The sequence below is a fragment of the Falco naumanni genome, chromosome W (genome assembly GCF_017639655.2).
Source record: "Falco naumanni isolate bFalNau1 chromosome W, bFalNau1.pat, whole genome shotgun sequence".
Taxonomy (NCBI): domain Eukaryota; kingdom Metazoa; phylum Chordata; class Aves; order Falconiformes; family Falconidae; genus Falco; species Falco naumanni.
Window position 1 is genome coordinate 1,033,649 of NC_054079.1, and position 25,319 is coordinate 1,058,967.

At 43.4% G+C, this 25,319-nt stretch overlaps 1 protein-coding gene and 1 long non-coding RNA gene across 13 annotated transcripts in view; one reads left to right on the top strand and one right to left on the bottom strand.

Annotated features, from left to right (window-relative positions):
* Positions 1–1,450: 1,450 nt before the first annotated feature.
* Positions 1,451–24,534, bottom strand: LOC121080383. The gene is made up of 3 exons (XR_005825351.1): positions 21,492–24,534; positions 2,153–2,158; positions 1,451–1,481 (listed from the first exon to the last, which is right to left on the bottom strand). It is a non-coding gene; the product is annotated as an uncharacterized LOC121080383 (long non-coding RNA).
* Positions 11,695–25,319, top strand: part of LOC121080375 (spindlin-Z) — a 93,154-nt gene continuing 79,529 nt past the window's right edge. Inside the window, exons 1-2 of one of the 12 annotated variants that reach the window (XM_040578354.1) lie at positions 11,697–12,343; positions 13,890–13,983. The gene's annotated coding sequence lies outside the window, so the exon portion shown is untranslated. The other 11 variants (XM_040578359.1, XM_040578355.1, XM_040578356.1 and 8 more) reach the window with 11 other exon arrangements.

Below are 25,319 nucleotides of genomic sequence, written 5' to 3' on the forward strand. Positions count from 1 at the left end.
CACAAAAATTTCAACAAGAACATCTTTTCTAGTTTAGGTCTCAGGTTTTTTCCCATCCTTTTCTAGAGCCATAATCAAAGATCAGGTGATGTTAATCCCGCACTCTTTCTAGTGCTAGTACCATAGGATCCCGAGGGGGTACTAATCCACAGTCCTTTTGCCACTCAGGTTTGTCCCGGAGGACGAAGAACATGTCTGCATATGATACTTTGACCCATTTTCCTCTCTCCTCAGAAACATTAATCGCAGGAGAGTGTTATAATCTAACGTTCCTCCTTCCTGAGGCCATTTCGCATCACTCCCCAATTTATACAAAGGCCACCACTGATTACAATATTTAATCAATTTCCTTCTATTTTCGGTACTACCATGTCCTGCGATATCCCTCCAATGTTTTAATATACAACCCAAGGGCGATTTTTCACAGGGCTTACTCCTTCCATTTCCCATTTTACAATTTTAATTACTTTTTCTCCGGCCGCCTTAGCCACCCAAGGTCGGAAACACGGATAGAGCTCCTTGCTCATATTGCACTCAAATGCATGTCTCAAGCACTCTTGCACTCACACTCAGTCAAAATAATTAAGCTATACACGGAAAATCAAAATGCGCATCTCAATCACACCATTCACACTCTCCGGGCAGCCCGCAGTCACACAAGCAGTATGTTATACGGTACCGTGCACTTATGTACAACTTTTAGGAACACTGACAGTTCACAAAGTATGCATTTCAATGAACAATTGCCAAAAAACAAACAACAAACAAAACCCCAAATTTTTCCTGGTCTTAAGCAGAGTGTTAAGTTTTCCGCTACTTGCCACGAATTACCAGAATATTATTATTTTTCAACATACATTTCATAACTCTAAGTTTTGAACACGTAACAAGACAACACATAGAACAGACAAGACACAGAGCGCTATTTCAGTTGTTACATTCCAGGAATTCCCCAATTCTTAAGGCAACCTAAAGGAAGTCTTTAGCTTCCCCCCCTTTTCTTTTCTTGTTTTTTTTTCTTTTTTTTTTTTCTTCTTTTTTTTTTTTTTTCCTACGCAGAAGTTTCCCTTTTACTTTTGCTGTGAGGTCCCTCTTGTTCCCGTGAGATTCCGCCTTATTCCGTCCCGCCCCCCGCTTTCCGTCACGAGGCCTCCGGGCTTTTAGGAATGGCAGTAACCTCGGGTTTGCTCGATCTGCCCTCAAGATCGCTAGCGGCCACCCCTCGGTCAGCAAACCCCCTCCCAAGGTACCTTTCCTCCTGGGGACTGCGCTGCGCGCCGGACGTCTCCGTGCGTCTCACCAGCCGCCCCGTTACTAAACATACCGTTTTATCCGCGGATCCAGGGGTTCTCTTCTGCTCCCGGGGGAACAGCTGAGAAGAGGAGGCTCCTCCGAGGAAATCTCCCGGGGCGCGCCTAGGAGCGTCCGCTCCGCAGCTGGTCCCTCGGCCGAGCAGAAATCCTCCTGCCTGGCTCGCCAAACTGACGTGCGGAATTAGACTCTCTAACTCGAAAGTTATAAAGTAGGTATGTTTATTGCGCGCAGATGCACGGGGGATCGCTCCTCCACAAGCGTGCATGCCCGAAGTGAGGAACCATCCCACATTTATACAATGAAACAAATGAATATTCAATTAACGCCTATACATATTCGCTACCTAAACCCCGCTTCGTATGTTAATTAGCTTACCAGTCCTTTGCCTGGAATGTGGTGGTCTTGCAGGTTTGTAGGTGATTCATGTCCTTGTGACCATCTGATCTTCTCCAGCAAGGAGACTTAGCACTCCCTCCCTCTAGATAGCATTGGAATGTCTCTCATCTTTTCTCATTCTCTTTTAAGTAGCCCCTTTGTTAGAGGAGGAGGGGCAGGCGTCTCCTCAAAACTGTAGGTGTCTCCTCAGAGCTGTGTGCCTATGTGACCAGACACCGCACCCATGACCAGTCACCATACCCACATTCCTGAGCAGACATATACAATCGCAGTCGGTGTCAAGCGTCCCCATTTCACACTATTTCTCCATATCAAATGAAACACTGAAATGAAAATCTTTCAGGTTTGTTTGCAACAGTATAATTGTTTTGTAACTATCTATATTCTAGAGACTGTAGGGTGTAGAAAAAAGGGGGAAAGCAGAAACAAAATATACAGAGACACAGACCTGACAAAACAAGGCAATGACAAGAAACAAATATCGCCAGTCACACTAATTGATGGCCTATAAAGAAACCACAGGTACCACTTCCAGAAAGATCAACCTGGACCTTGCAACTGATAAGATTGTAAACCAGGGGGGATCCCAGACACCAGGATGCATGTAAAGAAGTACGTATATAAAGAAGGGGTTGGACTGTACAGTGCTTGCAGTTGGGGATGATACAGTTGAGAGCCACTAGGTAAGGATTAGGGAAAAAGCTAATAAAGTGGATGTTGTTGTGGGAGTCTACTATAGATCACCCAGCCAGGATGGTGATGCTGATGTATTATTCTATATGGAATTAAGGGAAATCTCTAGATCAGTTGCCCTTGTCCTTATGGGTGACTTGAACTTCCCAGATGTTAACTGGGACTATCAGACACCAAACAGGCCCAGGAAATTCCTGAAGCACATTGAGGATAACTTTTTGATACAGGTAGTAAAGGACCAACTAGAAAAGGTGCCCTTCTAGATCTGTTGTTTGTAAACATCCTGGTTGCGGCTGGGATAGAGTTAATTTTCTTCTTAGTAGCTGGTGCAGTGCTGTGTTTTGGCTCTGATGTGAGAACAATGTTGATAGGACATGTAGAGGAATGAAGGCAGGTTAATTAGCATTGATAATATACAACTGTGGGATGGCTTCAGGGGCAGCGGGTTGGCTGATGTAGATAAGGTGCAGCTGTGGCTGGTTCTGTTAAGTGGTTGGGCAGGTAATGAAGAGAGAGCTGCTGAAAAAGAGAGGGAAGAAGTGAGAAATAGAGTATGTTCTGGATGAGGAGAGATAAGGAGAAGGCAGTAGAGGGACTGGCGTGAGGAGTATGTTGGTATGTGATGGTAAAAGATCTTGTTGCAGTTGGCTAGGTTGGAGAGTGCTGTAACAAGGACACTAATTTTTTTGTTTGTTTGTTTCTGGGTAATGTTTATATTTAATCAAGGACTTTTCAGTTTTTCAGGCCCTGCCAGCCAGAGGGCTGGGGGGGGCACAGGAAATTGGGAGGGGACACAGCCAGGAAAGGTGACCCAAGCTAGCCAAATGGATGTTCCATACCATATGGTGTCATGCTGAGTATATAAACTGAAGGAGGAAGAAGGAAGGATGGGGACATCTGGCATTATGGCATTTGTCTTCCTGAGTAACCCTTACGCATGATGGAGCCCTGCTTTCCTGGGGATGGCTGAGCACCTGCCTGCCCATGGGAAGTGCTGAATGAATTCCTTGCTTTGCTTTGCTTGTGTGTGTGGCTTTTGCTTTACTTATTAAATTGTTCTTATCTCAGCCCTTCAGTTTTACATTCCTTTCTGATTCTCATCCCCATCCGTCTGGGTGAGGAGGAGTGGGTAAGTGGCTGTGTGGTGCTTGGTTGCTGGCTGGGGTTAAACTACAACAGTAAACAGAGATGGTTTTATGGCTGAAGCGATGGTTGGTGGCTGTGTTGGCCACAGTGATTGTGAAAGGGTGGAGTTGAAAATCTTTGGTGATATGAGGGAAAAACTGTCAGCAGAGCTGCTACCCTGGATTTTGGAGGAGCAGACTTTAGGCTGTTCAAGGAACTAGTTAATAAGGTCTCCTATTAATCTGCTTTTAAGGGTGTTGGGGTCCTTAAATGCTGGTCATTTTTTACGAGCACAGGAGCAGGCAATTCCTGTGTGTTGGAAGTTGAGCAATTGGGGTAGAAGGCCAGCTTGGCTGAACAGGGATCTCCTTTTGGAACTTAAGTGGAAAAAGAAAGCGTATGGACTTTGGAAGCAAGGTCAGGCTACCCAGGAGGACTACAGAGGTGCTGTTCACTACTGTAGGGAGAAAATTTGTATGACCAAAGCTCAACTAGTGTTGAAGCTGGCTAGTACTGCAGTGAATAACAAGAAAAGCTTTTTTTTAATTATGTTAACAGCAAAAGGAGGACTAAAGAAAACATTGGTCCATTACTTGATGAGGTTGGTCACCTCACCAATAGGGATGAAGATAAAGCAGAGACATTTAATGCCTTCTTCACCTCTGTCTTTAACACCAGTGATGGTCCCTGGAGCCCCAGGCTGGAGAACCATGATGGGGGGAATGATAAGCTTCTAGTCAACTTTGAACTTGTATGGGATTTGCTGCTGCAACTGAATGCATGTTAGTCTATGGAGCCTAATGGGTTTCATAACAAGGTACTGAAAAAGTTGGCTGATGTTATTGCAAGACCTCTCTGTTATTTATCAAAGGTCTTGGGAAACTGAAGAGTTCCCAGTCAACTGGAAGCTAGCAAGTGTTATTTCCATTTTCAAGAAGGGCAAGAAAGAATACCCTGGTAATTATAAGCCTGTCAGTCTCACTTCAGTGCCTGGCAAAATTATGGAGAAGGTTATTCTGGGAGTTACTGAAAAACACTTGAAAGATAATGCAGTCATCGGTCATAGCCAACATGGATTCATGAAGGGATAGTCTTGCTTAAGTACCTTAATATTCTTTTACAATAAGGTTACCCACCAAGTGGACAAGGGGAAGGCAGTGGTTGTAATTTTTTGGGAGACTTTAACAAAGCTTTTGATGCTGTCTCTCACAGTATCCTGCTGGAAAAAATGTCCAGCATACAGCTAGACGTGTACACAATACAACAGGTGGACAATTGGCTGAAGGGTTGGGCTCAGAGTTGTAGTAAATGGGGTAACATCTTGCTGGTGGCCAGTCACTAGTGGTGTTCCCCAGGGCTCAATTTTAGGGTCTGTTCTCGTCAATGCTTTTATCGGTGAACTGGACACAGGAATTGAGTGCACACTAAGCAAGTTTGCTGCTGATACTAAATTAGGAGAAGTTGTTGATTCACTCGAATGTATGGAGGCCTTACAGAGAGATCTTGATGATTAGAGCTCTGAGCAATCACCAAATGTATGAAATTTATAAAGGACAAATGTCAGATTCTGCACCTGAGATAGTGTAATCCTGGATGTACGTATAGACTGGGGGAACAAGAGGCTGGAGTGCAGCCCTGAAGAAAGGGATCTGGGGGTTTTGGTTGATGGTAAGCTCAATATGAGTCAACAATGTGCCCTGGCAGCTAAAAGGGCCAACCACATCCTGAGGTGCATTAAGCATAGTATAGCTAAACCATTTAAAAGAAGTGATTGTCCCGCTATACTCAGCATTGAGTGCAGCCTCACCTTGAGTACTGTGTGCAGTTCTGAGCTCCACAATGTAAGACGGATAGAAAAATATTAGAATGCACCCAAAAGGCAGGCAAGAAAGATGGTGAAAGGACTGGAGGCTGTGACTTATGAGGAGCAGCTGAGGATACTAGGTTTGTTCATCTTTGAGAGGAGACTGAGGGGTGACCTCATTGCTGTCTAAAACTTCCTCGAGGGGGGAGCAGAGAGGGAGCTGCTGATATCTCTGGTGACAAGGGAATGGTTTCAAGTTCAGGGAAAGTTCAGACTGGATATTAGGAAAACATTCTTCGCTGGGGGGCTGATCAAGCACTGGAACAAGCTCCCCAGGGAAGTAGTCATGGAGACAAGCCTGTTGGTGTTCAAGAAGTGTTTGGACAATGCTCTTGGAGATATGGTTTAACTTCTAAGCTGCCTTGTGTGGAGTCAGGACCTCACAGAATCAGAGAATGGTGTCCTGTCCCGCCAAGAAGGAGGGAGGAGTGACTGAGACTCGCTGATTCCCTTGATTGTAATAGGGTATACACAACATCAGAGGTCCACAGGTGAACAAAGACTTTTATTCCATAGCTAGGCTCGTTGGTAAATAATTAGGTAGCAGAAATGCTTATCACTTGCCATATGTACAAAGTTTTATGCCTTGCATTACTTACTAGGAAAAGGTAAAAGAAGAAGAAGAGAGAGAGATCACCAGTCCAGGTTCTAGTGTTGGCCCAGCCAATGGGGGTCTATGGTCCATAGGAGTGCTCATCCAGAAGTTTTTCTTCTCTTATTCTCCTCAATGGCACTTGCCTTCCTCTTTCATTCTTATCCTTCAATGTGGACCACCTCTTATTTAAATTAGCCATGCTTGCTATGCAAATTAGCACACATGCCCCTTACAAGTGTGTGGGGGCAAGTCTTTTTGGTCTTGAATTGAGTTGATATCTGCTGACTCTACTGCTTCTTGGGCAATCATCCAGCCTTCAGCAGGATGTTCTCTCTTATCAGTCTGTCAAGTTTGAGACATCTCTCAGACAGGCACAGGGGGTTTCCATCCCCTGTTCCCTTATCAAGTTTTGTCTCCTGCCATTGTCCATACCCTTCTGGGAAACAGCCCTTTGTTCTAGGGGATTACCAGCCCTTGGCTTCCAGTTGGCCTCCTACAAATGGGTTGGGTTGGAAGGGACCTTTGAAGATCATTTAGTCTTTCACTATATGCTCAAAGCCCAAGCTGACCTTGAACACTTCCCAAGGAGGGGGTATCCACAACTTCTCTGGGCAACCTGGTCCAGTATCTCACCAACCTCACAGTAAAGAATTTCTTCATAATATTTAGTCTAAAACTACCTTCTATTAGTTTCAAGTCATTACCCTTCTATCACTACAGGCCCTACTAAAATGTCTCTCCACCTTTATTATAAGCCTCCTTTGAGTACTGGAAGGTCTTCCCCGAGCCGCCTTTTTTCAAAGCTGAACACCACCAACTCTCTCAGCCTTACCTCACAGGAGAGGTGTTCCAGCCCTCTGAGCTTTTTTTGTGGCCCTCCTCTGGGCTTGTTCCAACAGGTCTGTGTCCTTTTTTTGTACTGGGGACCCCAGAGCTGGACACAGGACTCCAGGTGGGGTCTCACGAGAGTCGAGTAGGGGGGCAGAATCGCCTCCCTCAACCTGCTTGCTGGCCACACTTCTTTTGATGCAGCCTGGGATACAATTGGCTTTCTGGGCTGCAAGTGCATACTGCTGGCTCACGTCCTATTTTTCATCCACCAGTACCACCAAGTCCTTCTCAGCAGGGCTGCTCTCAATCCCTTCATCCCCCAGTCTGTATTGATATTGGGGATTGCCCTGACCCAGGTGCAGGACCTTGCACTTGGTCTTGTTGAACTTCATGGGGTTCTCATGTGCCCACTTCTCCAGCCTGTCAAGGTCCCTCTGGATGGCACCCCTTCCCTCAAGCGAATTGCAGATGGCACCAAGCTGAGTGGTGCAGTCAAACTTGCTGAGGGTGCACTAAATCCCACTGTTTATGTCATTGATGAAGATATTAAATAGTATTGGTCCCAGTACAGACCCTTGAGGGACACCACTCACTACTGGCTTCCACTTGGACATTGAGCTGTTGATTATAACTCTTCGGATGCAGCCGTTAGCCAATTCCTTATCTATCTAACAGTCCATTCGTTAAGCCCAGCGCTCTCCAATTTAGAGGTAAGAATGTTGTGGGGGACCATATCAAAGGCCTTACAGGAGTCCAGGTAGATGACATCAGTTGCTCTTCCCTTGTCCACTGATGCAGTCGCTCCATCGTAAAGGCCACTAGACTAGTCAGGCATGATTTGCCCTTGATGAAGCCATGCTGGCTTTCTCTAATCACCTCTCTGCCTTTCACATGTTTTGATGTGTCTTCCAGGAGGATCTGTTCCACGATCTTACTGGGAACAGAGGTGAGGCTGACTGATCAGTGGTTCCCAGCGTCCTCCTTATTACCCTTTTTCAAAATGGGTGTGATGTTTCCCTTTTTCCAGTCACTGGGGACTTTGCCTGACTGCCACAACTTTTGAATTATGGTGGAGGGTGGCTTGGCAACTGCATGAGTCAATTCTCTCAGGATCCTGGGATGCATCTTGTCAGATCCGATGAACTTGTGTATGTTCAGGTTCCTCAGGTGGTCTCAAACCAGAATTTCTCCTACAATGGGAGGGACTTCATTCCCCCAGTCCCTGTCCTGAAGTTCAGGGACTCGAGAGATGTGGGAAGAGAATTTACCATTGAAAACTGGGACAAAAAAATTGAGTACCTCAGCCTTCTCCATGTTAGCTTTCACCAGCTCTCCTGTCCTATGTATTGGTGGGATACATTTTCTTTAGTTTTCCTTTCCTGGCCAGCATACCTGTATGTTGATGTGTTTCAAAGAACGTCTTCAGAATTTCTTAGTGATTAAGTATTCTTTATTGTCGGCGCCGGGCGTACGGGGGATCCTTCCACCAATCGTACACACCCAGAGGGGCAGATTATCTTATATTTATATAATGAAACAATGAATATTCCATTAACGCCTATACATATTCATTACCTGAACCTGCCTACCCTCGCTTCGTATGCTAATTAGCTTATCAGTCTTTCACGCTTGCGCAGATTCTTCCAAAAATTGTGGGCCGGGGTCTTTAGAATGTGGGCCGTGGTCTATGGGAGGAAGGCTGTAGGTCTTCCTCATGGTGTACTTTTCACCTTTTGCTCATTATGTGATGGTCTTGCACATTTGCAGTGTTCTTATCAGTCTGAGGTAATTTATGCCCTTGCTGGCCATCTGCTTTTCTTGCTTAATTATTTCTTTTACCCTTATCTGTCCCCTCCTGCTGAAGTGTTCCGCTAAAGTTTTAACACAGAAGGTCAGCAGATAGGCGGATGTCTAACAAAAGATAACAGAACAGACACCACAGGTAGATGAGTAACATGTGGCGGTACATGATATCTACAATGGTTACAGTGGCTAACAAACATAATGTTTATTCTTTAATTCTATTCTAAAGTTCGTTCACACTACATCACTTTGAAGCATATGCTTTAGTTATTCTAGAAGCAGTAGGTTTCCCTCCAGGTCTTGGCCCTTCTCTTTGCTTTCACTGCTGTGTTTCAAAAGTGATGAGTTGGCAGACTTGTAGAAATCTTGCCCAGGGTTTTTTACGATACCCCTTGTAGTTTTACTCAAAGACATCCAGCTGTCCCGTTATCTCCTTGGTAGGGCAGCTTGCTTTGCAGATAAGGAGGACAGCTCCCCTTGCAGAGATTTGCAACTTTCTTGTCCGAACAGTCTATATGATCTTTCAGACATTTTAACCCCTTTGTCGCTATACAATTACAAGCCTGTTAATGCATTACAATGAATATTGGTTTATGAATACAAACTTGACCATATTATTTACAGCTTATTCACATCAGATGCTCAGTGATACTTGTGGGTTCCTTCCAACTCAGGATATCCTATGAGTTTACAAAGGGAGGAGTAGGCAGGTGCAAACCAGGCCAGTTGTGTGTAAAATGGTGTTGGTTAGTAGGCTTGTCTGGCTTAGCCCTGTGCCTGATCACCATATTCTGTCCTAGCTTCTTATATTTTCTTAACTCTCACTCTGCATAATCTCACTCTCTATCCTATGTGTATGTGTGCTGCAAGGACTAAGTGCCAGCTACTGGTGAGGGGGTGTGTGTGTGTGTATCACACTGGGGATGTAGGCACCCTGCAACCTATGGTGTCAGCTAGTGGGGGTCCTAGCATCAGTAGTTGGAGGAGACATAGCTTTCTCAATCCAGGGAGGGTCTCGCAGATTGTAAACACAGTACCAGCTACTGGGGTGACTAGTGTGAGTGAATTTGGTGACAGCTACTGGAGTCGACTGGTAATGTAAGCGCCCCTGGCCTGTGGTGCCAGCTACTGGAGCTAGTGGGAGCCTTTTACCTCCAGCCACTGGGTTGGGAACAGTATGTCCTGAAAACCAGCGTGAGTGATTAGAAATCATAAACTAAACCATGCTATACAATTCTGTGCTACACTACTTGTAAAATTGTGCTATGTGATTCTGCATATTAAAAATCCTGTGCTACTCTGATCATAAGATTCTAAGCTATGCTAATCATAAATTTCTGTTTAAACAATAAAGTTTTAATTGAAACTACAACTTAGTGATGTCATCATTTTGCCAAAGATCCCTAAAAGAACCTATCTGTTTCCATAGCATCAGGTGACAACAGCACTTAACCTGAAACTTTTCCTTTTTTTTTAATTATTAATTAGGTTAAGTTACAATTTGGCTTCACAATATGATTGCCTTGAATCAAACTCTTCTTGACTCAAACAATTCTTCATGGCTGTCTTGATGCATTGAAGTTTTTGTTTTACAATGTAACAGAAAAATGTCATATGTCATGCTATACCTGTCAAGGTATACTTTGAAAAAAACCCTGTGCCTCAGCTGTTCACCTGTTTTGATTTTTGAACCAATTACTTGATTTGAAAGAGAAGAATATAATCTTACTTATTGATGTTTTCCATTTTGTTCTTTGTCAATCTGAAGCTATGAACGGCTCTTGAAGTTATATCCTTGAAAACTGTAAACAAATGTGATAGATGTGCTGTCACCAAATCATAGTCTTATTTTTTCCATTTTCTCTAAATTTTTTTTCATTTCTAGTAGGTGTGATTGTCCTAGTTTTGGCTGGGATAGAGTTAATTTTCTTCCTAGTAGCTGGTACAGTGCTGTTCTGGCTTTAGGATGATAATAATGTTGATAACACACTGATGTTTTTAGTTGTTGCTAAGTAGTGCTTATCCTAAGTCAAGGACTTTTCAAGCTTCCCATGCTCTGCCAGTGGGCAGGTGTACAAGAACCTAGGAGGGAGCAGAGCCAGGACAGGTGACCTGAATGAGCCAAAGGGATATTCCATACCCTAGAACATCATGCTCAGTATATAAACTGGGGGGAGTTGGCTAGGTGCCACTGATTGCTGCTCAGGGACTGGCTGGACATTGGTCAGCAGGTGGTGAGCAATTGTATTGTGCATCACTTGTTTTTGGGGTTTCTTTCCCTTGGATTTTGTTCCTCTCTCTCTTCATTACAATTATTATTGTTTTTTCTTCAATTATTAAACTGTTCTTATCTCAGCCCATGAGTTTTACCTTTCCCCTGTATCTCTTCCCCACCTCGCTGGAGGGTGGGTAAGGGGAGTGAGGGAGCAAGTGGCTGCATGGTACTTAGTTGCTGGCTGGGGTTAAACCACAACACTGATATAAATTGAGACCACACAGTCATTAGGAACTAAGAACATTATTAGTGTATAATTGCTACATCATTATCTGGAAACCCAAGACCCCTGTTAAGGACAAGTAAGGAAACCTCTGTTCTCACAAAAATTATCTTCGTTGATTAACTGAAAGCTCTATATCTAAGAGAACCATGAATTGCTGATGCTTAATAACTTTGCAGAAGTTGATGACAAACATCTGGATTAACAGATAAACCACAAGGATGCTGACAGATATTTTTTAAATCTTGCAGCATTGTTATATTTATGTTGCTATGCTGTACCATGTTTCTGATTGGATAATTAGAAATATGCATTCATAGGTAATTGGATTATTCAGATCATACCTTTGTAGTGCAAAGTATAAAGCCCCTACTGAAAAATCCCTTGGGTGCACCCAGTTTACCTGAGACGTCTTATGCACATGAATAAATATTTACTTTTGTAATTCTATACTTTGCGTCCTAGCCTCTCTCTTCAGTCAGCACGGCCGAATTTGTAACACAGGATATCCATAACTGATTTTTCTTTCCTATGATGGCGAGGAGGCAGCAGAGAGCCGCTGGCTCCCAAGCTCCCAAGGCCTCTTTAGGGAAGCAGTGCCGCTGCTATAAAGCATTGTTGCCACCTCATGAAGCAGCACTGGACCCACCGCGCTGGGTGGGCGGAGAAAGGTGGACGTTCACCGCCCCAGGGCCTAGTGGCCTGCGTTTGGAGAAGGGCTAACAAACGGCAGACGAGCAATCTGCAGATGAGCCCACACTACCCTCCGCTACGACCGCCGGCGGAGCGTTGGGAGACAGCAGCAGCAGCGCCTGCGCGCTAGCAAGTAGTGGTGGACTAGGTGGAGGTTTGTTTCCTGCCCTCCTGTCGCAGTTCGGAATTTGCAGTGCGCCTGCGCGTTGGTGGAGGGGAGGAGGGCGGTGTCCGGCCCTGTGTTTTGAACGTCTCGATGCGGATAGCTCACTATTTGGCAGGAAGGTGAGGAGTCCTCTATCATGGCGGTAGAGCTCGTGTACGGAGAGTAGGATCCAAATGTGGCAGAGGCGAACAGGAGGCAGCAGTGGTGACGGCGGAGTGGGACAAACGAGACAAGGGGAGCAGCTGTCCTTACTGCTGCCGCAGAGAATCTGAGTAGCCTAGTGAGACAGGAGGATTGGTGCGATTGCAGCGCTAACGCTTCTACGCCGTTCTCCTGGCACTCCCAGGCGCCCATCCCCCCAGCAGGTAAGCGAGTAGCTAATGGGGGGGGGATGGGACGGGCACGACTCAGCCTGTCGCGCCGCCCTTGGCCTGGCTTAGCCTAGCCTAGTATCGGGTAGAGCCGGAGGGAGTCGCTGTGGGACGGACTTGAAGCCGTTGCTCCTTAGCTTTCCCTCCCCTCCTTCGAGGCTGATGTTATTTATGTACTTGTGGTGTTCCGTCTCTGTTACCTTTTCTTCTTTACTGCCAGCCTCAAAGGTCCGCCCGGAAACCGCGGGAGGCGGGTGAGAGTGGGGACCCTTGGGCTCGTGTTGCTGTTTCCGTCTTCCTTTTTCACGTAGCGCCCTGGCTCCTTTGCACCCCTCACTTTTCTGGGCTCCAGGGGACTGCTGCCTTCTTTAGGCACTGTCCTTCTTGCTATCTACCTTCTCCCTCCCCCCGCCCCACTGTCTCTTGCTGGAGGGGAGGGGTCGCAGCTGCGTGGCCCTTCCTTTCTGTGGAGCTATTGTACTGTGGGTTGGGGCCCGCCGAGGGGCTCCCAGCAGAAAAAGCTCTTTGTCGATAGTGCACGTTGGGGGAGGTAAGTCTCTGTCCTGTCATCCGTTCGCCCCCGCCCTCCCTCTCCGAGAAAATGGGGTGGAGCGGATATGAAGGTGGTGGCAGGGTTCGGCCGCGCTGCAGTAGCCAAATGCTGGAGCTGGGAGAGCTGCTAACGCGCCGAGCTGGCAGCGCTGGGGTTGCACACGCCATTGCTGCTGTCTGGGACACCCAGAGTGAGTGCCTGTGTGTACACGCTCCTTTGTCTGCTGCTGCCGCTTTCCCTTCCTCCCTCGATTTCCTCTCTCCTCCCTCCCCTCCCTTCTTTCTCCTTTCTCCCAGACTCAAAACGCAGCTGCAGGTTTGTAAATACTGGACCAACACATACAATATGGCTGACGCTCGCCCTGCTCCCTCTGTCTCCGCCGCTTAGCCTCTCCTCCATTTAGGCTTTTGTTTCTTCCCCTTCATCTCCCACTAAAAAAAAACAAAAAACAACCAAACAAAAAAAAACCCCAAAAACAATTCACCCTCCTTATTGCGTGCATGGCGGGATTTCAAGGGTAAGGATCCTCGCTTTGGAGGCTTTCTCCTTCCGTTTTGCTGTTTACAACAAAATGAAACCTAAAATCAGAGGGGGGTTGGGAACTTAACAAGGCCGGGAGGGAGGGAGAGAATTGGCTGAGCCCTGCGGAGAGAGGCTTGATTAGGGTGCGCTTATCTTTGAGGGAGGGGGCTGATGCACCAAAGCTCTGGCGGAGGTGAAATACTGTATTATGCTTGTAAAATGAACTAGCGCCGTTTCTTTCATTTTAGGATGTAGTTCAGTATAAGGTATCAACTCGGCACAGACTTATTAAAAAGACCTGAACTAGTTATACTAGAATAGGCATTGTGTAGTGAAAACACGTAGTATAGGTTTGTGGGGGTTTCTTGGCTTTCTCTGTATTTCCTTGCTAGTATTTTAAATAGTTTGCAGATCACAGGCTATAAAACTGGAATTAACGCTTGCCGGGTCTCTTTGTGTTGCTAGTTTTCTGTCTGCGATCAATTTGCCCTTGTGATGACAATGGCACAAAAGGAAGTTGTTTGTTGTTCTTAAAAAGGAGCGCTTTTTCTTAGAAAAGGTATGGCATCGTGAACTGAAGCGCGATACTGAACTACAAGACAGCGTGTTTCTGACCTCTCCTAACAAAAGACAAATGTTCAGTTCAGCACCTCCCAACCTCAGTTATTCAGAGTACCCCCGTCTAGCTTCAATGAAAACAGCATATATCTTATTGCTTGTTTGTTGTTTGTTTTTTTTTTTTTTAAAAACAACCCACAAAATAACATTTCTTAGGCATATCTAAAATGATCTGCTGGAGAACAGCATGTCTGGGTTTTAATTTAAGGATGAATGCTCAAGGTGCCAAGGATGTTATGCTTTCTAAACATGTGTGTTACTGTAACTCATAGTAAATATTTCATTTTTCAAAGATTATATTTAAAAACACAGTCTCTATTCAAAGCATGTACACATTGATAGCCGTGACTTCTATCAGAGTAGTGCCCTAAAACAGTGTCCTAAATCTTTGGCTACTTTGCTTTGGAAGCTTCTAGTGGAGAAGCACTGGCATAGCATAATCATAGTTTTTTACTGAGAGAGTAGTTACTGCATTTTAATGCTAGAATTAAGTATCATATATTAACAATTATTTAAACCTGTTTGTTGGTTTTTCTCCCGCTTTTCTCATCCCCATTAATCCAGTTGATTAACTGGAGGAGAAAATATAGTATTGAGTTTACCACAATGTAAAACTTGAGTGGAGCCATCCAAATTGCATTTTGGATTCTGTATTCGTGTCATGGCTCCTAAGCCAACTGTAATACTTATAGATGGAAAAGTCTGAGCAAAAGGCTGTAACTTGATATTTCTGTGGATTTGTGCAGTGCTCGGTTACTCTTAACTGTTGTTAAATAATTTGTATTTTATCGATGAACAGTGAAAATAGGGCCTGGGATCACTAAAGTAATTTTCAAGTAATGGTGAAATTATTTAATTGAATAATATTCAGTACTTATCACCATTTTCACTATTTGACAGGTGTTGGTTTTAACTTTGTCTTAATCTAAAATGTGAATTTGGTGATGGCATGCATAATTTAGCCAAATCAATTCACCTCCTATCAGAGAAGTTGAGAATGTTTCTAAAATTGGAGATTACCTTTTTATATTTCCGTTGTGTAATGTATGTTGTAAAACTGCTGTCAATCCATGTTATGTGAGGTCTTGTTTAATTTGCTTGGAAACTTTATTGTATGTATTTCAGCAGGTTGTGGGACCATTACAAATTGTTGTCATTAACTGTGGTCTTTATATTAGATTTAAATATTACCTAATTGCAATAGTTTGCAATTATTGCAAGGTGGTTGAGATGTATTGTTATCTTTTATGATGGGACTTTCTTAGAGAGAGATCTACCTGTAAAATATTCATTACTGACACTATAAACATTTACAGGTAGATTTTTATAGCCTTTTTCTGCAAAGGTTAGTTTTTAGTGTCTCTCTTTTTAATGTTATTGTTGAATGCTCTTCTGTGCTATTCAAGGTTTGCATCTCCAAATAGTGGTAAGAGTAGATAGAGCTTAATTATCTCTATGGATTTCAACAATGCTTAACATGCAGATAAGCTGCTGAACTTCAGGCCTTTGATTGCAGGTGGTAGTTTGAACAGAGAACTATCTCTTTGTCTGTTTGTTTACCAATAGTATTCCATTTGTTTTTATATGGATGACTTACAGTATCCATTTATAGTGAGCACACTGTTATCAGTGTTGACCAACTGTTGAGTCCATTTGTCATCTTTGAAGTAATCTCTATTTTCACTCCTTCTGGCATAGCTGTATACAGATCCTATTCTTTGACCACATTGTAGCTGATAGTCCCCTTGTACTAACAGTGCCAGCCACTTTAATTGAAGTGCCTTGTATTCAATCCCTGCAGTTCCATTTCCTGGGAGTGATCAGTGGTGTGTGGTAACCTGGCTAGTCTTAATATTCCTTTTTGGAGTTTTTGGTTTGTTTGACTTAGCGTCAGAGTTCTGGGGAGCTTATATGTCTGCTTAAGTGTAAGACTGTATCTGCAAGTTTGGAAATGCTTTAGGATGAAAGTGCTCTAATAAAATATGTTGCTATGTTTAAGGTCACTGGTTGATCTCTCCTCCTGTTCTCAGAGTCTTCCTGGTGGTTTAGAGGTAGTCCTGAATCCCAAGTTCCCGATGTAACTTTGGGCATAGTCTATTAAGATGACAATTCCTTCTGAATGTGTACCTCAAAGACTTTTTAATTCTATCCACTGTATTGCTTGGTGGGTTTTTTGTTTTCCCCAGATTACTCTTAGGTCAGAACAAGTAATGAATATAGGGAACATGGGTAACTATTCTGTTTTAAGATTACTGTGCTGACTAGGTTGTAAAGTATAGCATTACCTACCAAACTGATGTCTACTACTGGTGCTGCTTCTTAAGGTGATATTACTTTCCCCAGATGTTGTCAGTCACTTCTCAAGCTTATTTCTTCATTTTACTTTTTCAGTAATGTTTATTGACTTGTTCTAAAGCATACTAAGTTGCCATTATGGTGATTTCTGGAAAAAAAAAAAATACCTATCTACACCTTAACTTGACCCCCCACCCTTTAAAAAAACATAAATTAATCTTTTTCTAAACCTGTATTCATCACATTTAAATGTAAAAACTAACTTTACTAGATTATGACCTCTTACCCTAAGAAGCACAACTGAAAGACATATCAGACTTCTGGTCTGGTAAGTGTTAAGATCAAATAACTATTTCTGTTGCAAAAATTGTGGTGGTTTGACCTTGGCTGGATGCCAGGTGCCCACAAAGCTGCTCTATCACTCCCCTCCTCAGAAGGGGGGGAGAAAATAAGATGGAAGAAACCATGTTGGTTAAGATAAAGGCAGTTTAATAAAGTAAAAGCAAAGGTTGTGTGCAGAAGCAAAGGAAACCAAAAGATGTTATTCTCTGCTTCCTATCAGCAGGTGATGTCCAGCCACTTCCCAGAAAGCAGGGCTTCAGTATGCATAGCAGTTGTTCTGGATGACAAATGTCATAAATAATGAATGCCCTCCTTTCCTCCTCCTTTCTCTTAGCTTTTATATCTGAGCAGACGTCACATGGTATGGAATATCCCTTTGGTCACTCTGGGTCAGCTGTCCTGGCTGTGTCCCCTCCCAAGATCTTGCCTACCCACAGCCTACTGGTGGTGAGGAGGGAAGGTCGGAGAGACAGCCTTGATGCTGTGGGAGCACTGCTCAGCAGTAGTCAACACACTTTTCTAGCTACCAATACAAAGCACAGCACTGTGAGGGCTGTTATGGGGAAAGTTACCTCCATCTCAGCCAGACCAAATGCAATTATTTTCCTAGTTAAGTATGTATTTTCTTTATGGAAAACTCTTCCCTAGTGTGTTCAAAAAAGGTAGCTTAACTCCACTGTATAATTTTGATTGCTATTGAGATTTTAAAATCTGGAAGTTCCCAGCAGCATAGAAGAAAGCATGTTCTGGAATAGTTCCCTTGTGATGTTTTGTATTGGGCATAACTGGTGAGGTTGAGGGGGGAGCAGGGTGGGGCTGCAGGGGTGACCTCTGCAGGAGAAAGTTGTTGGTTGCCCTGTACTGGTTACATATGGTTCTAGCCAGCTCAGCAACAACCCCTTTGCAGGCCAAAGATGGGCCAATTGGCAAACTTTGTGGTGCTTCTGTGAAAACAAAACTGAGAAAGGGTGGTAAATACTGAAAAGAAGTAACATCAGAGCAGAGGAAAGAGGAGAAAGATGACCATGCTGGAAAAGTAGGAGAGCAGGAGCTTGAGTGATAGCCTGAGCAGGGGCCGAGAGGTCTGACTCTAAAGGCACTACTACCTGTAGAGAAACCACCACATGCTGACCCCTACTTTCTTGTGCTGCCTGTTGCCTCATCAAAGAAAATGTTTTGTGTGGTGATGGGATTGGAGAATGAACAGGGGGGAGGAGAGGTTTTGCAGCGGCAAGTGGTGATGAGGTGGATTGAAAACTGGATAAATGGCAGGGTCCAGGTGGTGATGATCAGTGGCACAAAGTCTAGTCAGAGGTCAGTAACTAGTGGTGTACCCCAGTATTTGCCCCAATACCGGGTTTGATCTTGTTCAACATGTTCATTAATGATCTGGATGATGGTGCAGTGTACCCTCAGCAAGTCTGCTGATGACACAAAACTGGGAGGAGTGGCTGATACACCAGAGGGTTGTGTTGTCATCCAGAGGGACCTGGACAGGCTGGAGAAATGGGCTGACAGGAGCCTCATGCAGTTCAACAAGGGGAAATGCCAATTCCTGCCCCTGGGGAAGAACAACCCCATGCACCAGTACATGCATGGGGCCACCCATCTGGAAAGCAGCTTTGAAGAAAAGGACCTGGGGGTTCTGGTGGACACCAAATTGAACATGAGCCAGCAATGTGCCCTTGTGGTAAAGGTGGCTAATGGTATCCTGGGTTGCATTAGGCAAAGCATTGCTAGCACATCAAGGGAGGTGATCCTTCCCTTATATTCAGCACTGATGAGGCCACACCTGGAGTCCTGTGTCTAGTTCTGAGTTCCACAGTACAAGAGAGACATGGACATAACTGGGGAAAGTCCAGCAAAGGGCCACAAAGATGATTAAGGGACTAGAGCATCTCACATCTGAGGAAAGGCTGAGAGAGCTGGGAATGCTCAGTGTAGAGAAGTGAAGGCTCGGGGGTGGGGGGGTGGGGAAATGTGTGTCTTATCAATGTATAGAAATACCTGAAGGGTAGGTGCAAAGAGGACAGAGGCAGGCTCTTTCCAGTGGTGCCCAGTGACAGGACAAGAGGCAATGGGCACACAGTGAAACACAGGAGGTTCTGTCTGAACATCAGGAAACACTTTTTTTTTTTTTCTTTCTTTTTCCCCTCTGTGAGGGTGACTGAGCTGGAACAGGTTGTCCAGAGAGGTGGTGGAGTCTTCCTCTCAGGAGATATTCAGACCCTGTCTGGACATTGTCCTGGGCCACCAGCTCAAGGTGGCCCTGCTTGATCAGGGGTATTGAACCAGATGACCTCCAGAGGTCCCTTCCAACTTCAACCATGCTGTGATTTTGGAGAGAGAGCGAGTGTGGGTTTTTTTTGTTTGCTTCAGTAACAGAATTGATAATTAGAAGTTTTTAATTGACAATAAATTGAATTGATTGAAATTTCACAGGAATCAGTAAACTTGTTTTGCCCACAACACATTTATGTTAAGTTTTCATGCTATCCTTTTACAAATGCTGTATCAAGCATATCTACTAAAATTCAGTACAGTGCTTAGGTCTCTGGTATGCTTAGATAACTACTTTTCATACTGATAAGCACTTTGTATGTTTTGTATGTCTAACTTATCTCTGGTCTTCAACTTGAATTGTAAAATGTTTGGGGAGTAAACTTTTAATTTTCTAGGATTTATATGAATAATGAAAATATTGCTTGGAGGATGTAGGTTCTCTAACCCATCTTGTACTCAAAAGACATTCAGCTACACTTGTATGATTCTGGATGGTGGTTTGCCCATCCTGTTCCTTAATCTCATGTATTTTGGGCAGTCAAAAGATCTTTGACTTAATGTTGAAAGACACAAGGTTTCGTTAATGGTTGGTTTACCATCAGTGGAACTGCAGTTATAGAAGATCTCGTCTGTCAAAATATATGCTGCAGGAGTATCTTCATAAAACAGCTTAACAGAAAATTCTGTTCTGTGGTGCAAATACTTTTTTTAAGAAAATCTGACTCTTAAATGCTTCTAGAGTTAGGGGGTACACAGGTGTTTGATATTTGGGAACTGGAGATCATTGGATACTTACACCTGACATCTTGTGAGTAGGGGGAGTATTCACAAAGACTGCCCTCAGATCCCAGAGGGTCATTTTTCTACTGAAGAAAAGGCTTTTTCTAGAAGTGAATCAAGATAGAAATCTTTGTTGGTCTGTAGACAGCTCAGGGCACCTCAGGTGACTACTGGGATTTTTTTATTAGCGTTTGTGAATTACATCTCTTGATCTTCTGCCCCCTCCTCCATTTTATCAGTATAAACATGCTTTGCTGTTAGGCATCACCCATAAGACAGAGGGCAAGCAACCTCTCTTCTGGTTTATGTGCTGTCCTGACGAGTTTACTTGTTTAAAGTTGAGTGAAACACCTCCCACCTCTGTTATAGCAGTGTTGGCTTGTATAGAGAGGATGATGAGGCAAACTTATTTCATATGATTAGAGATGTAGCTGTATCAATATTGGATGAAAAGTACATTTTTAAATGGTAATGACTTAGGACAAGATTCTCTGCTGTAAATAAACATACTAGTTTTCAGTCATGCTTTGAGGCCTCTAACAACAATTCTGGGAGACTATGTTTGGGTGGGGGTGGAACAAATTAAAATACGAAGCAGGGATATGGTGAGTTGGCCCTGACTGGCAGCCAAACTCACCCAGCTGCTCTTTTATTCCCCCCCCCAGTGGGATGGAGGGAGAAAATAGGAAGAACAGGAGCAAGAAAGCTTGTGAGTCCGGATAAAGATAGGGAGATCACTTAACTGTTGTGGACAAAACAGACTTAACTTGGGGAATTTAATTTATCGCCAATTTCTCATTGTCAACTATTGCCAATATAAGAATAAAAAATTACTGATTCAAGTATTGGGAAACAAACAAAACAAACATTAAAAGACTTCTAGAGAACACGCTTTGGGAAAAAAGGGAGGAAAAAGTGTTTTCCCTGACTTGGCTCCATTCCAAACTCTTCCCCTTGCCCCTTGTTATGTCTGCAAGTTACTCAGTCCCTTCAGTGATGCAGAGTGTGTGTGTGTTGTTATGGTTAGCATCTAGCAGCTTCTCTCTGCTGTTCATTCCTTCTCACTTTTTCTCTGTTCCAGCGTGGGTTCTCTATAGGCTGTAGTCCTTTCAGGAATATCTGCTCTGGCATGGGTCCTCTGCAGGACTACTTTGCCATGAAGCTCTTTCTATTCTGACCTTGGTATTCCCAATGTTGTTTTTCAAATTTTTTTGTTGTTCCTTTCTCCCCTCTCCGTTTAGTGTCTTCTCCCATTTTTAAAATGTTTTCACAGAGGTGCCACCAGCTTTGCTGATTAGCTCAGCTTTGGCCTGTGGTGAATCTGTTGCTGAGCAGGCTGGAACTGGCTGTGACAGGTACAGGGCAGTCTCTGACCTCTTGCCACCTACCGTGAAAGGCAGAAGTGTCTGTTCTTGTGTGTGCTCTGTTTACCTATAGTATAGAATTCCAGAAAGCCTCACCTGTTTATAAGGGGAGAGATACACTGTTTTCTGAGATCCTTTTCCCCTTTCCTGGATTTCTGTTTTGTCCTTTTCTCTGCACTTCAGTTCAGTAGACTCAACCTTATTTGAAGTATTAGAAGATAATTTAATCTGTGTCTCTGCGAGTGTGTATTTCCAAAAGGGAAAAAAAGACTTTTTTAATTACCGATACAAAGATCGGCGGCAGTATCCAAGTTTCCCTTGCTTTCTAACTTTCCTTGCAGAAGTGGGAAGCTAGGTGTGGCTGTGTAAGGAGTCTGATATCGACGTGTGGAAAACAGACTTCACAATGACTAGATTGTAAAGTAGGTATGTTTATTCAGTGCTGGGCAGCATGGGGGGGGTAGTCCCACCAAAATTGTGCATGCCTTTTTTAACCTTTTCAGACCTATTTATACATGTTACATTTCTTTATCTAAACCCACACATAATCTGGGATACATTGATTATATTCAGCCTCCAGGCCACACCTCCACTGCAAAACATTGATTATAAGTAATCAGCAAACATGCTACAATGGTAAACATATCTAAGTAACGCCAAGCAACTTTTATGCTGACTCATCATGACATATAACTCTTAGCAACTTAGAAGCATTATATGTGCAGTATTGATTAAGTATGTGTTTGCTTATCAGGCTAGGATGCCTTGGCTCAACTCTCCCCTTTTCTTTTTCTCATGCCCTTTTCTAAGGGCTTTTCTTCACTTTAAGCATAGTTGAGAACATTTCATTAGTGCAACTGTTTGCCCTTCCTCAACCTTGTATTGTTTATGAGGGGTCCAGACCTCAAGCCATGCATCTGCCAATACCAAGCACATACTTACTACAATTCCAATATTTTTCATCATTGTTTTCGTCTTATTCATATCTTCAGTTTTCCATCTGATTCACTTGTCCATTTACTTGGTGCTTTCTTCACCCGGGTATGGTGGATCCAAGAGTCTTGTTCCTTGATCTTGATGGCAGTAAAGGTGGTCAGAAGTACTTGAAACAGTCCTTCCCACTGTGGTTCCAAAGTCTTTTCTGTAAGAGACTTATATATACATAGTCTCCTGGCTTAATATTATGCACTAGTTCATCAAGACCCGTTCCCCAGGCCCCAGTCACATTGGATTTTATTTGTTTCCCTAGTGCTATCATATAAGAGATTATAACCTTGTCTACTGATTGGATAGATATTCCTCTCTGTATTGCATATGGTTGTCCATATAAAACTTCAAATGGACTCACTCCCTCCTTAGTTCTAGGTTTTGTCAGTATTTGTGAAAGTGCTAAAGGTAGAGACTGGGGCCAGGCTAAGTTTGCCTCTTGCCCTAATTTAACAATTTGTTGTTTAATCAAATGATTAATCTTTTCCACTTGACTGTGGGCAATATGGAGTGTGTAGTTGCCAGTCTATACCCAAATAACGGCTAACTTGTTGTACTATTTTGGAAATAAAATGTGGTCTCCTATCTGATGAAATAACTGCTGGGACCCCGAATCGTGGTATAATTTCCTGTACAATTATTTTAGTTACTTCCCTTGCCTTTGCTGTTCTAGTTGGAAATGCTTCTGGCCAACCTGAAAAGGTGTCTGTTAACATCAATAAGTAATGATACCCCCCTTTTCTTGGGAGTTCAGTAAAGTCAATTTGCCATTGTTGTCCAGGTACATTACCTTTCCCGGTTTGCCCCATCTCTAATTTGGGAGTATTTTTAGGATTGGTCTGGAGGCATATTTCACATACCTGTCTTATTGTAGTATCTAAATTTCTGGCCACAATTTCCCTGATTAGGTGTTTATATAAAGCCTCGACTCCCCAGTGTCTTTTCCTCTGCTCTTCCTGTATTAAAGGCCACAGTAAGTAAGAAGGAATAATTAATTTTCCCTGTGGGGTATAGGCCCACCCTTCTTTGTTATATGAGCCCTCTAAATCTGTAATAAGTTTTCAATCTTCCTTAGTATATTCTGGTTTGCTTTTTAGGGAAATTTGTCAGGGATCAAAGCCCCCTCTATTTTTACCTTTATTTTGGCCGCTTGTTTTGCCTCTCTGTCCGCCAACTCATTCCCTTTTTCCAAATCCAAGCTCATTTTCTGGTGTGTCTTTATATGTATGATTGCTACTTTCTCAGGGAGTTGGACAGCTTCTAATAACTTCAGGATCTCTTCTGCATGTTTAATGTTTTTCCCTTGAGAATTTAACAGTCCTCTCTCCTTCCAAATTGTTCCAAAAGCATATTTTGAGTCAGTATAAATGTTCACAACTTTGCCTTGAGCCAATTCCAGGGCATGAGTTAGGGCAATTATTTTTGCCTTTTGTGCAGAAGTGTTCATAGGCAAAGCTCCCGATTCTATTACCTCTTTGCTGGTAGTGAGCGTATCCTGCGTGTCGGTTACTGTTTAGCACATAGCTGCTTCCGTCTGTGAACCAGTTTTTCTCCAGTTCACACGGGGAGTGTTGTTTTTCCAAGATGCTAGGTATCTTGTGTTCCGAAAAAATGCTCTAGCAAGGGTGTGAAGGGTGTGTGTCTGAGCATTGAATGTAGTGTGAATTCTTGAGCTAGTGTTGGTTTTGACAGCTCAGTTAAAAGAAATTCCTTGGCTTAAACCAGTTTTGCTAATTTCTGAGCAAAACCTGTTCATATACTCACAAACTCATGCAGGTGTTCTCTGAAAGTAGATTATTCCATAGTCCAATAAATAACTTTCCACCAAAAAAACTTTGAAGTTATTTGTCCTCTTAAATACTACTTTAAGATCTTCCACTTTAACGTGCAGAATCAAACTCTACAACTCAAGGAGAGTTATAAAACAGGTATGTTTATGGTGGCACCAGGTGCAAGGGGGATCACTCCTCCTAACTTGTACACCATTTCAACAAGCAGCTGGGTATTTATTATACAAAGTCATACATATACATAAGGTTTCAGAAAATCCAGAATCTCTTCCCTCTGGCACCTCTTCAAGATGTACTTTTCACCTTCTGGGGCAGTTACCTAAAGTTCCTGTTTATCTTTGCATACGTTAGCAGTTCTTGTTGTTTTGTTTGTTATCTACTATGCCATCCATTATCCAACTTTTATTCAAGTGTTTAAACATCTGCTAGCTAACACTGAGCCCTTCCTTATTTTCCACTCTAAACATGTCAAGCTAATACATGCCCACTGGGGCTGGTTTTAAATCTATATCAGCATGATCGATCCCCAAGCAGGGGATCCACCCTCTTCAGGGTGGGGGCCATTAGAGTAGGAGGTTGTGATCTCCCACTACCACAATTTTTTTAATCCTAGTCGAAGAGGGTTCCCCATGTAGAGTTGGCCAAGTCACGACAATCACACCAATACGGCTACATGCCGTGCTCACTTTATTAAACAAACAGGTCATATTTATAACTTAAACCGGCCGCTCACACAACTTTACACACAGGTGATTGGATAAATGTTTCTGATCACGTGGGCATCCATGTCGCTGATCGGTGGGCATGCTGCAGGCGCCTGATCAGAGTGTGCCGATGAGAGTGTGCTGATTCCGTTGTTCCCAGGACTTGCTCTGCACCTGGCTTCTTGTTTGTGCACAGCTTGTTTTCTTTCTCACCCTGCTTGTTCCCAGGACAATTTAAAGTTGCTCTGCAGCTTCAACTAACAGGCCTGGGTTGTCCAACCCGGACAATGGTAACATACGTCCTCGGTCCTTTAAAAAACCTTCTACATATCCCCCTTTTTCTTTTTGGACAACCCATGTCTGTTTCATGATAGATTTTAACCCTTTCTTCAAGCAAGAAAATAAACAGCTACTAAAACCTAAAAACATTACAACAATGATTATAATAAAGTGTATTCCTTCCATCAATAACATCTTTAACCAGCCTGTTATCCCCAGTCCACTCAACCATTCATCAAAGGGATTATCATCAACAAGAATATGCTTCATGTTTCCCTGCAGTTGTGACAACTTCTTGTGCATAGATATGGAATGATCGGAAAGGTTCACACAACACATCCCTTCAAAATCCTCACAACCGTGTCCATGTGCTAATAACAGAAAATCTACTGCAGCTCTATTTTGTAACGTATCATGCCTAACACTATCTACATCAAGCAATAACAAACTTAA